Genomic DNA, 13,538 nt, shown 5'->3' with positions numbered 1-13,538 from the left:
TAATTGAATATACCCTGTCAGGGAGAAAACTCCATTAATAGGCAACCGGTGAGAATTGCTGGTATAAGAAATGGTTAAAAGAGGCAAAAGTGCTATAAGACAGAATCAGAGAACACACATAATCCCAGCTTGATGCAATTACGCTAACATGAATTTAAAATAAAATTAAAGTTAACAGTTTAAACTGATGTTTGAGGGGTTTTAAAAAGATTTAGTTTCCCTTGGAACCACTATGTTATTTGAGCCACTGTAATCTCAGAGCACAGTGCTCATAACTTCTCTCAAGCACTGTTACTACTAGATTATGCCCACAGGTTAAGTTACAAATGTCTAAAAACCTTAAAATTATTAAACCTAGATTAAAGTGTTCAGAGAATATGGTGTTATTTTAGTCTCCTGCCATATCCTACATTTACTATAAAACTGTTATATTGGCATTCTAATAAAATGTCATAAAGCAAGTATGTAAGGAGGTGTTTTGGGTTTGTTGCAGCCTGGTGGAAGCCAAGTTAACATGGCAACCAAAATGTGTAACAGAAACACTTACATGTTTTTCATAAACTGCAAACCTTGAAAGAGCCTAAGAGCACGTTGACTACTGGGCAATGTGTAACTGAAGATTACTGCCATATATTCTTGGTGCTTCATCTTAGATCATTTGTACACAACTCAAAACTTAACTATCTGAAGTGAATAACTTTATTTCAGCCACACTCTTACCCACCACAGTTCACAAGTGCCCATTGACTCCAGTAGCCATATTTAAAGAGGAAGAAACTGTTACTTGAATCTTTGTCAGTGAAGTTATCACACTCTGACCCACAGATTTAGAAACTTTAGAGGCCAGAAGGGACCTACAAGATCCTCTGAGCTGACCTACTTCTCTTTACAACCTTCATACCTTGAAGTACATCTTATCTTGATGCACACACATAAGATATACAAAGTTAACATACTCTATAATGTCTGTAATGCCTTGACAGCAGAATATGCTTCTGTTATTTTTCCTGTCTGCAATGCACTTTTTCTTTGTTCTGGTATACAGACGTTTCAAAGTTCTTTATTTAACTCAGTTGTTGTTCACAAGAATAGCAAGGTCCAGTGACATCTGTACTGTAGCTTAAAATTCGACCTCAGAAGAATTGAAGGTATATTTACAAGGAGGATAGAGACAGTCCACCTAGTTGACTAGCAAGTCAACTTTCAGGTTTTATACACCTGAATCTGCACTTTATTCTTAATATCAAAGAATAAACAAACATACTCAGGTTCAGTTCTGAGAGAGAGAAACAGCTCTATGAAGTTCCTTTCAGCCTAATGAACACCAGATGAACACCTTAAGAGCAATTATTTGCGCCATGGATACTTTTTTTTTCCTCAGTACTGAATTGCCCATTGAGTATTGTTAGCCAAAAAAATACATTAGCATACAGTAGAGCAGCTTGGAGTGAGAAGCTACATGAAGGTATGAGAGAGCAGATGAGGAAGAGTGTTCTGTGAGGGACACATGCTAATATTGTGTGGGGGCGAGGGGGTCTCATGTAACCCTTAGCCGACTGGGGAGGAAAAACCCAAGAGGTTACTCTACTGCAAGAGTCAGTGTGGTCACTTACAGACCTATCAAAGGTGCATATGATAAAAAATGACATGCGTGTGACCAGAGGATCATGCAGTATGCTTTGCATTGGCTATCAAGGTTTAGGCAGCCTGGAGAAACACAGTGCTAAAAACATTGCATGGAGACAGCCATCTCTGTGATCCATAACAGGAGACTTTGAACAACAGAAGGAGGTCTAGAACGTCAAAAAAGAAAAAAGAAAGAAAGAAAATAAGATAACAAATAAATCAAAATAATTGAAAAATGCAGCTCAGAATGAATTTAATTCCAATTATTCTCAGCACAAAGCAGAAAAAAAGATGTTGAAACTAGCATCTGCAAGCCAATCACATCACCAAAACAGAAGTAACTTTAACAATACTACTAGAAGAAACACACTATAAAGGCAAGGGAGAGTCTTCTTCCTGTCAAGCCTACTGTATTTGTTTCCAAGTAAGCAGTAGTAAGGATCATTTGGAGTCCCAGCTGTGCCTCACGCGGTCTTCTGGAAATTAGCAATGAATGTGAAGTGTGGCATTAAAGCTTGCAAGACTCTAACAGAGAACTCAAGCTTGCTAGTTAGCGCTAAGGGACATAGTGCATTCTCTGGAGCATTAATAGTTAAAGTGTATTTCACTTGAATGTCATGGACATTACTGTTTCTGTTGGTACAGCTGGCAGAACCTATAAGACTCCTTATTGTCAAAATATCTTCATTTCATGAACCATGAACCCTCTGCTGATATAGCTGGTAGAACTCACCATGAGATAAGTGATTATGGTCTATGATGCTTGAAAGGTCTTTTAGCACAAGACCTCATCATTCCCAAGAGAGAAGAAGTTATGGGTCAAAGTAATTTCAAATTTTTTCTAGCTCAGAAGACAGACAGTATAAGTGCCATGGTGGGAAGCAGCTATGGTTCATGACGTGTTGAACATTACAGTTGAGAATGCTTACAAAATCTGGTAGCGTGGATAGTGGAGGCAGATAAGAAAAGGACTTTGAGTATGCAGCAAATAAAAGTGTCACTATCAGAGTTTGCAGTCTTTATGATGTAAGTTTGATTTTAAAGTTTGATTAAAAGTTGATTAAAAGGCAAACAGATACTGAATTTTATAGAAACCTGACCAAAAATGTTGATCAGTTTTGCATAGAACTGGAAGAGAAATGATTTTATCCAACAGGACAAATTTTTAGATATCAGAAATCTTGGTGCATGCGCCAGGATGAACTTGGACTCTTCAATGTTTACATAATTGAGAGAACTTTCCCATAATTTCCAGTAGACTAGAAGTTGGAGATACAATTTCCTTTTTTGAATCAGGTAGAATGTGGATTTCCCCATACCCTTCAGACTCCTTGTGACAGGGTTATTTACTTCTCTAGGTTCATAAGGATAAGAAAATTCTTAATGTGAAAAACTTTTCAAAGAAAGTTTCATGAAAATGCCTATAATTTTGGAGGTGAGTTTTTATTTTGATAAATCATTTTTTTCCAGTAGAGCAAGAATAGCTAGGTGGAATATTCTCAGTCTGCTCTCATATGGATGGCTTTGATCTCTGACATCAACCAAAAGAAACAGATATTGTCGTGAAGGTGGGGTCTTGGAACCAAACTGCAGATTTCAGAAATGTATAATGAGTCTTCTTTATACAGACAACATGTGAAACACACTGGGCAATGTCTATTATTTTTAATGACTATAATATTACGTACTTTTATTAGAAAAATTTAACTGGAGAAAAAGGGGTTGGGTAAAGATAGTTAATTCCATAGTCTAGATAATTCACCCAAAAAATTCTGTCTTCTATTCTATCTGAAGAGCAAGACTATTTACCAACCTTCATCCCAGTGTACAAACAACTTTTGATGGAATAATATGGTTTCAGCTGTATTCTGAAGTAACACAAATGTATTTTCAGTGAAGTGTGATTATAGAATCATACAGCTCAAAGAGACTTCAGGTAGTCATCTAATGCATACCTCTGCCCAAAGCAGGATCAGCTATATCTATATATCTATGTTACTCTTGGAGATGCACAGTGATGGGGACTTTACAACCTTCTCTGGGTAAGAAACACTAACATAGCCTTTTTTTTGCTCCCTCTGACACAAGAGTGTAAACATGTTTATATTTTACTGGAAGGATCAATATAGATCATGATCCAAGTCTGGACTTTCAGAAGAAAAATTTTATCTCCTGGCTCAGCTCCGCCTTTTCAGTATGATTTTGAGCAACTCACTTTATCTCTGCAGTGTTTTATTTCCTCATAAATATAATGAAATAGCACCTCCCTGTCCCACCAGGATGTTATGAGATAAAAACATATGAACAATTGTCTGATATTAAAAATGACTACAGCGAAGACCGCAAAAGACCATGGACAGATTTTTCACTTTTCTTTCATTGCCTCTACAGAAAGTCGTCTTCTTCTCCAGGACCCAAATGTCTGTTCTGCTGGGAAGCTTTTTTCCAGCAATAATCTTTCCTCACATTTATTCTCCCATGTGCTCCATTGTGCTTGCTTTGGGGACTTTGCAACTTGCCCAGAAATCTATGATATTCAGAACCTACGAGGCCAAGAAAAAGGAAGGTTGAAGGAGAAACTTCTACTAGAGCTGTCTGGGAAAAAATGCTAATTCAGTTTAGTGGAAATGCTCCAGGCAGATTGGGCCCAGCATTGCCAAATTTCCCGTAAGGTCCCATGACCACTCCTGCAAACTCAGCCTTCCCATTGTTCATCAGACCAGGATGCTGCTGGGAATATTAGCATTTGGGAGTCCTTGGGTATACAGGAACCATCCATAGAGACTGTCTTGGGCCAATGACTTCAAGATTTCCAGGCTACTTCCATACGAGTAAACTAAATATACGAGCGCTTGAACTCAGGCATTTTCCCATGATCATACACACTGCTTAAATGTTGGCACACCCTCTGACATGGTTCTGGCCCACGCTAATGAGCGCTCTCCCAGACTGCGCCCAGGCACATTTTGAAGGATTTCATGGGCCAGGAGCTGTTCTCAACAGCATGCATAAGACCACTAAGTTTTGGGAACTCAGCCTTATGGATGCAAACTGTACCATGACACTTTATGTGACAGGTAGTGGGCCTGCACAGTGTTATTCACTAATAGAGATATAGCCACAGGTCTGAGGGCCTGGAGTAGCACATGAAACAGACAGTCGCCCTAGAAAAGTGACAAAGAAAAATGTCTGAATTGCTGTAGCATATCACTCTCTTTGGGCAGTTTGTCAGGTTTTGTACTACATAGAACAGAAATGGGTGCCTCAGAGCGGGGTGCAGAACACAATTTCGGCAGTAGCTGGGTTAGTAGTAGTTAGCATGTGGTTTAACTTAGACTACCAAATTACATTTCTAAGGTTAAGCAATGTAAATAGCAACTGTAGTTAGATAAGAGGAAAACCAGGATATAACAATAGGCCTCAGAGTGCGGGGTTCTAACTTAGGTTCAGGCCCAGTTTGACATACTAGCTTTGAATTCTTCTATGAACAGAGACATTTTGCAATAGATAACTTTATAGCACACACACTGCGGAGGGCCTTTCACATAAAAGTCTTGGCAGCACCTTCATTAAATCTGGGAGTTACCAACTCAGATTTCTCCCCTTATACCAACTTTTAAAGCACTGTTGCACGGGGAAAGAAAGTCAGTCTCTCAGGTAACCAATTCCCAAACCACTTAGGTCTTTATAGGTTAAAACCAACACCTTGAACTCAACCCAGAAATTTATTGGCAGCCATTGCAGATTTTGGAGACTGGGTTTTTGTGTTTTTTTATGTCTTTTTTTTTTATGTCCTCTCTGCATGATGCTCCACTTAATAAACAGGTGGTTGAATTGTACGCAAGAGATTCAGTTGCCAAATGGTCTCAAGATGTAGCCTCACACGGAGTGCATTACAGTAATCTAACCTTGTGGTAAGAAAAGTATGATAACTTGAGCAGGGACCACATGTGACAGGAAAGGTTGTGCTCTTCTTGCCAAACACAGCTGGAAAAAAACCCCTCTTGGCTGGCTGCATCTGCTACCACAGGATCAGCAAGCTGCCCAAGATCTTCTATATGCTCCAGGACCTGTATGCTCAATGGGAAGCTGGACCTGAGTTCTGAAATAAGGCTCTTGGATTCTCCAGTATTCTGGAGCGGGAGACTGGAAATTATGCGACAGATTCACTTAAATTGAATAATAGACGTTTTCATGACTACATGTAAATGAACAATGTAGTGTGTAATGCAGTCCTCATGTTATTTATTCTGATACTAAACATAATTTTATGCTGTTCCTGCAATTTCCATTTGGAATGTGCTTACTATTTTGAATTCGTAAGAGTACAAGTTCATCACAGAAGTGGGAATATGAGGTTTGGGAGAATGGATGTGGGCTACTGAGGATCAGGAGAGCGGTGTTGTGAATTGTGGCATTACTCTACTAGCAGGCAGCTTCTGCTAAATTAGTCAGCAATGGAATAGTTAAAATGTTGGCACCTAAACTGTCACCTTGACATTTCATACCTCAGATGCAGTCTAAGAGAGGAAATCATGTAGAAAAACAACACTGCATCAGTACAGTTCTTCAACGTTTTGTCCACGACTCTGAAAGCTGAAAGCTGAAAGCTGAAAGCTTCACAAGGACAGAGATCTGGCATGGTTGGAGAAATTCAGATTCCTCAGAAGACTATATAGCTAAAGAATCATAAGATGTCTAAATCCTAGATTTTTACAAAGCTATGAATAGAGGATCTGTTGATCACCATTATCAAAAACGGGTAAAATCCTGAACTCAGTAGAGTCATCAGTTCACCTATAGCCTTGCACATCTCTTTGACAGTTTCTTGCAGATTGCACTTCATCCCATTCTTGTGTATGTGTCAGCTTCTAATAGTAGCTTCCCCTAGCTTCTTCTAGTAACTTCCTTCTGGCTGTCTTGAATAGATAAGGGTGTAAAAATAAATAGATTTCTACCAAATACAAATTTAAACCGTCTCAAACACTGTGGTATCACTGCAATATTTTTAGCTTGTGTCTATTTCTTTTCAGGGATACAAGCAGTCGTACAAAACCTTATGAAGAAAATGAACATCCATATTCATAAAGCAGAGGGAATATTTGCTAAAGTATCTAACAATGTAGGAATGTACATTTCATTTGCCTAAGTCACTTAAGCATCCACATGTCTGTGTCCTATTGTCTTTACCACTGTGCTTTGTATAGTCTATACTCTAAAAAATAAATCTGCAAAACATAATCTCTACTTTGTTTTAATCAAAATTCATTGAAACAGAAGGCTACTATAAAAAGTATCACATAAAGCCCAATACAGTAACATAAATTATTGGTATTGGCAGTTAACTGCTTTTATTCACATAGAAAATGAAGTGTGGCAGATGTACAGGTCTCTGTTTGTCCAAGAAACTATCTGTCCAAGGAATTGCTTTATAGGTGTTACTGCAGCATTTCCTCCACTCCTGAGAAAGCCCCTCCTTTGAAAGAAAGCTGTTTTTGTACTGGTGAAGAGTTCTTCAAGTTCTGTACCTGCTCTTTGTGTGGATGGCAGCTGAAATTGCCATCAAGAGAGCTAACTGCAGGACGCTTTGATAATCTCAGTTTATTCTTTTATTGCTTTAAGCATTGCAGTGAAAACAGGATTTGCATGTCATTTTTATTATAATTTGGTTTCCTGTTAAGGCTAAAATAGCTTTTGAAACTGCAGTTTATCCACTCGTGAACTAGAACAACGTCTTGTAAAACTGTGCTGGGTTTACACTAGTTTCCCTTATTTGAAACATATGCAGAAGCTTATGGTTGTGATCTAGGATTAATATTGTTATAGGCTGGGCTAAATCTAGTTGGAACTGCTGGGTGTGACCGTCACTCTTCATTTAAAATAGTAGAAACGGGCTCATTTATGATGTGATATCAATATGCAAACTGAAACAAAGGCACACCCAAGGCCACTAAGGAATTTGAACTATCTTGGAGGAAGGCTTTACTGGATATTTTTTAGAAGGGTATGTGTGTACATGTATCTGTGTGTTAGAGAAAGAGAGAAAAAAACAATCAAAGTGCAGAGAAGCTCATATTATGAAGCATCTTGTGGTAAAACAAGGGTAAAAGATGCCTTTCTATTTCTCTCTTCTTCCATCTGATTGCTCCCCTCCCACAGACTTCCTTCCCTCCTCTGGGCTTGATCAGCTATTTGATTTTGCTATTGAAGCTACGTGGTTGTGTTCTCAGGCATGCCAGTAAATTAGCTTGCTTTAAAGAAAACAAAAAAATCTCTTTGTAATTTTTTCACAGAATCAAATGATTTCCATGGTTGAGAGCATTGCAAGAGCCAGTTGTGCTGGCACAAAGGAATAGATGGGAATTTTTACCAAGAACAGCCAGGGAGCAGAGAACTACATGAGCTGTCAGGGATAGGAAGGATCTGGCATGAAAGTCTTACTCTAAAGGACTCAGAATTACACCTCTGGGGCAAAGCTGACTTCCTTATGAAAAGGCTAAGGAGCTACATCATATGATTCAGTCCCTTTAGGTGCCCTGGTAGCCTCCAGAAACACCTAAAGAAAAAAGTTACTTCACATTGGCCCTTCCAGGAGGCAGCTGAATCTGGTTTGTTCACACCATCTATTATAGCTTGCTTGCAATGCAGCCAGCTAGTGTCTGCTCTCTCCCCCTGCACCAGTGCTGTCCATATCCGACACATCAGAAGGCCTCTGTGTTCCCTTTTCTTCCCTGCCTGCTCTGGCTTGGAGCTGGAAATCTTTGCCCTCCCTAAGGAGTAAGCCCTCTCCTTGATGGCCTTCTCTGAATGAGTTGATGTAGAAAGGTCAGCAAAACCCTAAGAGAAGACCTAGAGATAGCTTTGGAGGGTGTCTCACTGAAAGCATCGTGCAAGTCGGAGTACGTACTCTTTCCCTGACTTCCCTTTGGTATTCAGAAAAGACAGACTTCATGCAGTCTTATAACAACTCAGAATTGCAACACAAACACTGGACTGCCAAAAGATGCTTCTCCTAACTAGTAGGACCAGCTACCCATTCAAGTAACAAGCAGTAACATTTACACTGCACAGGTAATTCCAAACATTAGCCCAACCCTGCTATTACTAAGCACTAAGACCACCTATGGAGAGTCCCCTTTAGGGACAAGGTGAAAACTTGGTGACAGAAGATGCCATCTTTGCTCTAAGCTGTTCTAGCCATTCTGAATTCACTGCTGGTCTGTTCACCAGAACCCAGGATGCTCAATGGTAGGTTCACTCTGTAGAAAGGGCTTCACTCTGACTACTCTCCACTTATGCGTTTGTCATTCTGGGTTTGCTTTAAGTCTGCAAACACACTGCAGCAAAATGCTGTCCCAAATAAATATAGATAACTCTTGCCACCTTCAAGAGTGGGCATGCATCCAATCCTTGGGGCAGTTAATTAGGAGTATATCTCAGAAAATAACACTAATGGTCGAGAACTCTAGACATTACAAATGGCACAAAATGGTATGATTAGCTAAATTGACTCAAAGGAAAAACAATCAATAAGCCTTATTCAGATTATTCTTGTTTAAATTAGAAAAACATCCCATCAAAATGTAATATTTTCCAGGAACAGAGCAACCCAAACCAAGCCTGTAAGTTGTTTCAATGATCAATTAACTCACAAGAGACTTTATACCTTATTTCAAAGCCAAATTTGACTATTTTTTCTATTCAGCCACTGAGTCTTTTATACCGTTTTTCTGATAAATTGAAGAATCTTTCACTAAAAGGTGTCTGTTCATCTAGTCACATGTAAGACCTGATTCTTGTCAACTTTCTCCTTCACAAATTTGCCAAATAGAGTGAGATCCATGAGTCTTTGCTGTACAATATCTTTCATTATCCTATAATTTTGTCTTTGAGTTTTTCCTATCTTCACAATATGCTACAGGGCTTTAGAATACCAGCGTAGAGCACAGTATGCCATTAGCGGTTTCTGTCAGCAAATACAGAGATAATGTAACTTCCTCCAGATTCCATATTGAAGAGTTCAATTATCCTTTTTTGCTTTTCTGCTGGGAATTTCTGCTCAGCTGTTCATCCTGTACAACTCACTGGCAGAGGTGCTTCTTCTGTATTCTGTAAATATGATTTGCTTGTATTGAAATGCATTTCATTTCTCTGCAATTGACCAAAGAATCCAAATTATTCAGTGTAACTGAGTTATTCTCTTCAGTATTAGCATTCTTCTCTGCCTAGGTCATCTATTAACATTATATATAAAAATTCTGTTTTCCTCCAGGTAATACATAATAATGTTAAGTAGCAGATGACCAACAATTAAAGCTTTTAGGACTCCATTAGATACATCTCAGAAGTGAGTTGTTCACAGCCATTCACAATTCTATCTGTCTTCTTAACCTGTGCTTCACTTAATGGAACAACACTCTGAATCTACAAAATATGTTTCTCAATCAAAGTAAAAGATAATGCCATGTCAGACACCCTACAGAAGTCTATAATGTTAACACTATTATCACCGAAACTTTTAATTTCATCAAAAAGGTATGAAAAAACAAACAAGATATGTTTCTATTAACCTGTGCACACTGGCATTCATTATATTGTTCTTTCATTCTTTATTAAACAAATTATAGATGACCCACTACAGTATTTTGCCAGGCTCATATGCTTAGAGTTAAACTTTCACAATATTACCACAACTTTAGCTTTCTTTCAAACCTCTGAAATTTCTTCAGTATTCCAGACAGCTCACGCGCTTCCTCTCTTCCTGGTCTCAGATGGGGATATCCTTGCCTATTGATTTAACATCCTCCCGCACGGTGGTAGAACTGCAAACTGTTCTAGCACCGTCCTTTGATAAGCAGAAATACTCTTTGGACACTTTGCTTTCTCTTTGTTGCCAGTAGTAGTTTCAACATTCCCAACTGCATAATGGCATGGACACTGACAGGTTGTGTTTGGTGCTATTACAGTTCTCTGATTTGGCAGAGTATTTGTTCCTTCTTGTATCCTTTGGCTCCTTTCATCATTTTTGCTACAATTCCTTGTCTAACACATATGCTTTGCTGCTGGTTTTTGCTCTAATCCTCTACTCCTATTTGTGTATTTGTAATGATGCCATCATTTCTCCTCCCTATTAGGTCACTTTATTTTATCATCCTTGACATTTTATACTTTCTGGGCCTGTGAATTTGGGATAAGAGAGAGAAAGCCTTTTCAAATACTTCCTCATTATCTCTCCTTTTCTTGAAAATTGCCTTCTATAGTTAATTTGCACTCATTATTCTTGTCAACTTCGTGAAATTAACCATCCTGAAGCATGAGTCAGATACACTAGCAGCATGCATTTTATCTGTTACCACATCACAAATGAAAGAAATCATGGTTTTTTGCTCCTTGGTGATTATTACACTTTAGTCACATTTTACTTGCAGAAATTTTGAGAGTATTTTTTAAAGCAGAGATTTCCAGTACAAGTCATTTGTATTAAAATTCTCTAGGATAATACAGCTTACTTTTTTCTGGCACAAAATAGATGGCGAAGAAACCCATTAGTCAATTTCCAGTGTGGACCTTGTACTACATCTTGTGATTTTTCTGTAAGAACATGAATTTATTAGCCTGTAGGATTATTTTCCTATGTGCCATAGAGACAGGTGAGTGGAGATCACCACCTCCTTTTCCTTTTTGCTTACTAATACATTCTGAATACATTAGTACCTTTTGAGCTACCTTAAACCTGGGCTTTCCTGGGCATGTCTTCCTTCTTCTGCCAGGAAATTTTATCTGGGCAGATTTTGAGGGTTTTATAAATTTGTCTAAGATTTCCGTATGGCTGGTAGCCCTGACTAGTTGGACACCTCCAATTCAGCTGCGGTATATCCAGAAACACATGTGAGGCTGAAACCTGAAGATTTCATTTTAGGAAGCACTGGGCTTAATGTACAACAGCTCCAGAGTCACTATTTATCTGTGTGGTAGGTTCACTGCTTCTAGGAAATATCTGTCCTTCACAAGCATCCTGTGTGCACATTGTCATGAAATATCAAAATAAGAACAGTATAAAAGGCACTTTTTGGTTGGACCAAAATCTCTTCATTCCAGTATCCTGCCTCTGACAGTAGGGGATGAGAAAGTGCAGGGCAACATGAAGTGCCCTTTTCCCAGTAAGCCTCCCCCAATTCCAGCCATCAGAGCATTAGGAGCTTCCCAAATTAGAGGTAACACCTTTGTATCCAATAGACCTTGGAGTACTTCTCTTCAGTGGATGAGCCTCACCAGTTTTTGAGCCCTCTTCCACTTCTGGCATGTCTAGCATCCTGTGACAATGAGTTCCACAGTTATGCTGTGAGTTGTATGAAAAAACATATCACTACATTTGTCTTGAATCTCCTACCTGATAGTTTCACTTGATATATTTGATATATATATTCACTTGACTTCTTAGAAACTGAGATGCAATTAAAAATCATTCCTTTTCCATAGCACTCATGATTTTATACACCTATACTTTGCATAGACACAATTTTATGTCTTTCTTCACTTCAGTTTTTTCCTAGTTTAAATTTTTCATCATATGGGTGTTGTACCATATCTTTAATCACTTTTGCTGCTCTTCTCTGTATTTTCCTTAGTTCTTTTATGGCCTTTTGGGGATTCAGGACCGGACCTAAATACAGTTCAAGATGTGGGTGTACTGCATTTATTCAGAGTCATACAGAGGTTTAGTGTTTTGTTTCCCTTATTTTTACCCTGACTGTCACAATTTCATTTTAAATAAGTTATAGCTTGATCCTCCTCTCTGTTTAGCTCTCGATTTGATGTTCTTCTTACTCATCGGAAGAGCATGTCCACTCCGTCTTTTCCTTTCCCCCCAAGCACACAGATCTTCTTCACCCTTGCCGTAGCAGGCTCTACTTTTAGTGCTGGTAACGTCAGTGCTGAGACACAACTATGTGCTCTGGGCAGACCTGGCTGACTCCAACCAGTGTTACTCGCATCATTTCCCAGTTCTAGAAGCAGGTGCAGAGACACTCAGGCAGGTCCTGGAGAGAAGTAGCACCAGTCCAGCAAAGCTTTTCCCTCTTGGCTCCCAGCTGCACCTCTCAGTAACAGGATCCCCTTCGCTGGGCAGGACCCGCTAACCTGGAAGTCTGATTCTGTAGAGCCGCTCTGGTGTGGCTGTTGCTAAAATACATAATAAGCATTAAGCTTTGCATTCAGGTTTTGAAATGTTTTGCTTTAATTCTCACCCTAGTGATTTTGGCTTACCCATCATCAAGACCACCACAGAGAAATAATTATTAGGAATTGAAATATGTGCCAGAAAAGCATTGCATTATTAACCTCACGTGTTCTGGGCAAATTCCAGGTCAGATAATTACATTCCAAGCACCATAAATTCTCCCTGTGATTCCATGTAGGTATGTATTAAGGGCCAAAATCATGCTGCCAATTTAGGTGATTATTTTTTTAATTCTTAACCAAATGGATTATCTGGGTTGGGAAGGCAGTTATGTAGATTATTCATAACTTCTATTACTTGGTACGAGGTTATACACATCCCATGCAATTCAGATCAAGGCATTTTAAGCATGATGTAATTAGAGGCATTTTCCAGGTTACTACTAACGGACAAAACAGATTCATTCATTCTGCAAGATAAATTGTGTTTCCTCCTCCTCTTTCATTTTTTTTTCTGCAGAAAAATGTCCCAGACTAGCTCTGTCAGTAACAAATATCCTCTAACACATAGTGTGTTCCCAGTTCTCAAGGGCCTGTGCTGGCTGCCAGTTGGTGGCTAATATAGTTATCATTTATTCTATTTGGATATTAGCATTAAAGAGGTGTATTTTTATTCATTATTTTATTTCACAACAGCTTTGCTTATGTTCTGCATTAACATTCCAGTGCTAACC

This window comes from Dromaius novaehollandiae, chromosome 3 (genome assembly GCF_036370855.1).
Source record: "Dromaius novaehollandiae isolate bDroNov1 chromosome 3, bDroNov1.hap1, whole genome shotgun sequence".
NCBI classification, from domain to species: domain Eukaryota; kingdom Metazoa; phylum Chordata; class Aves; order Casuariiformes; family Dromaiidae; genus Dromaius; species Dromaius novaehollandiae.
The sequence above is the reverse complement of the archived record's forward strand: the minus strand, read 5'-3'. Positions refer to the sequence as shown.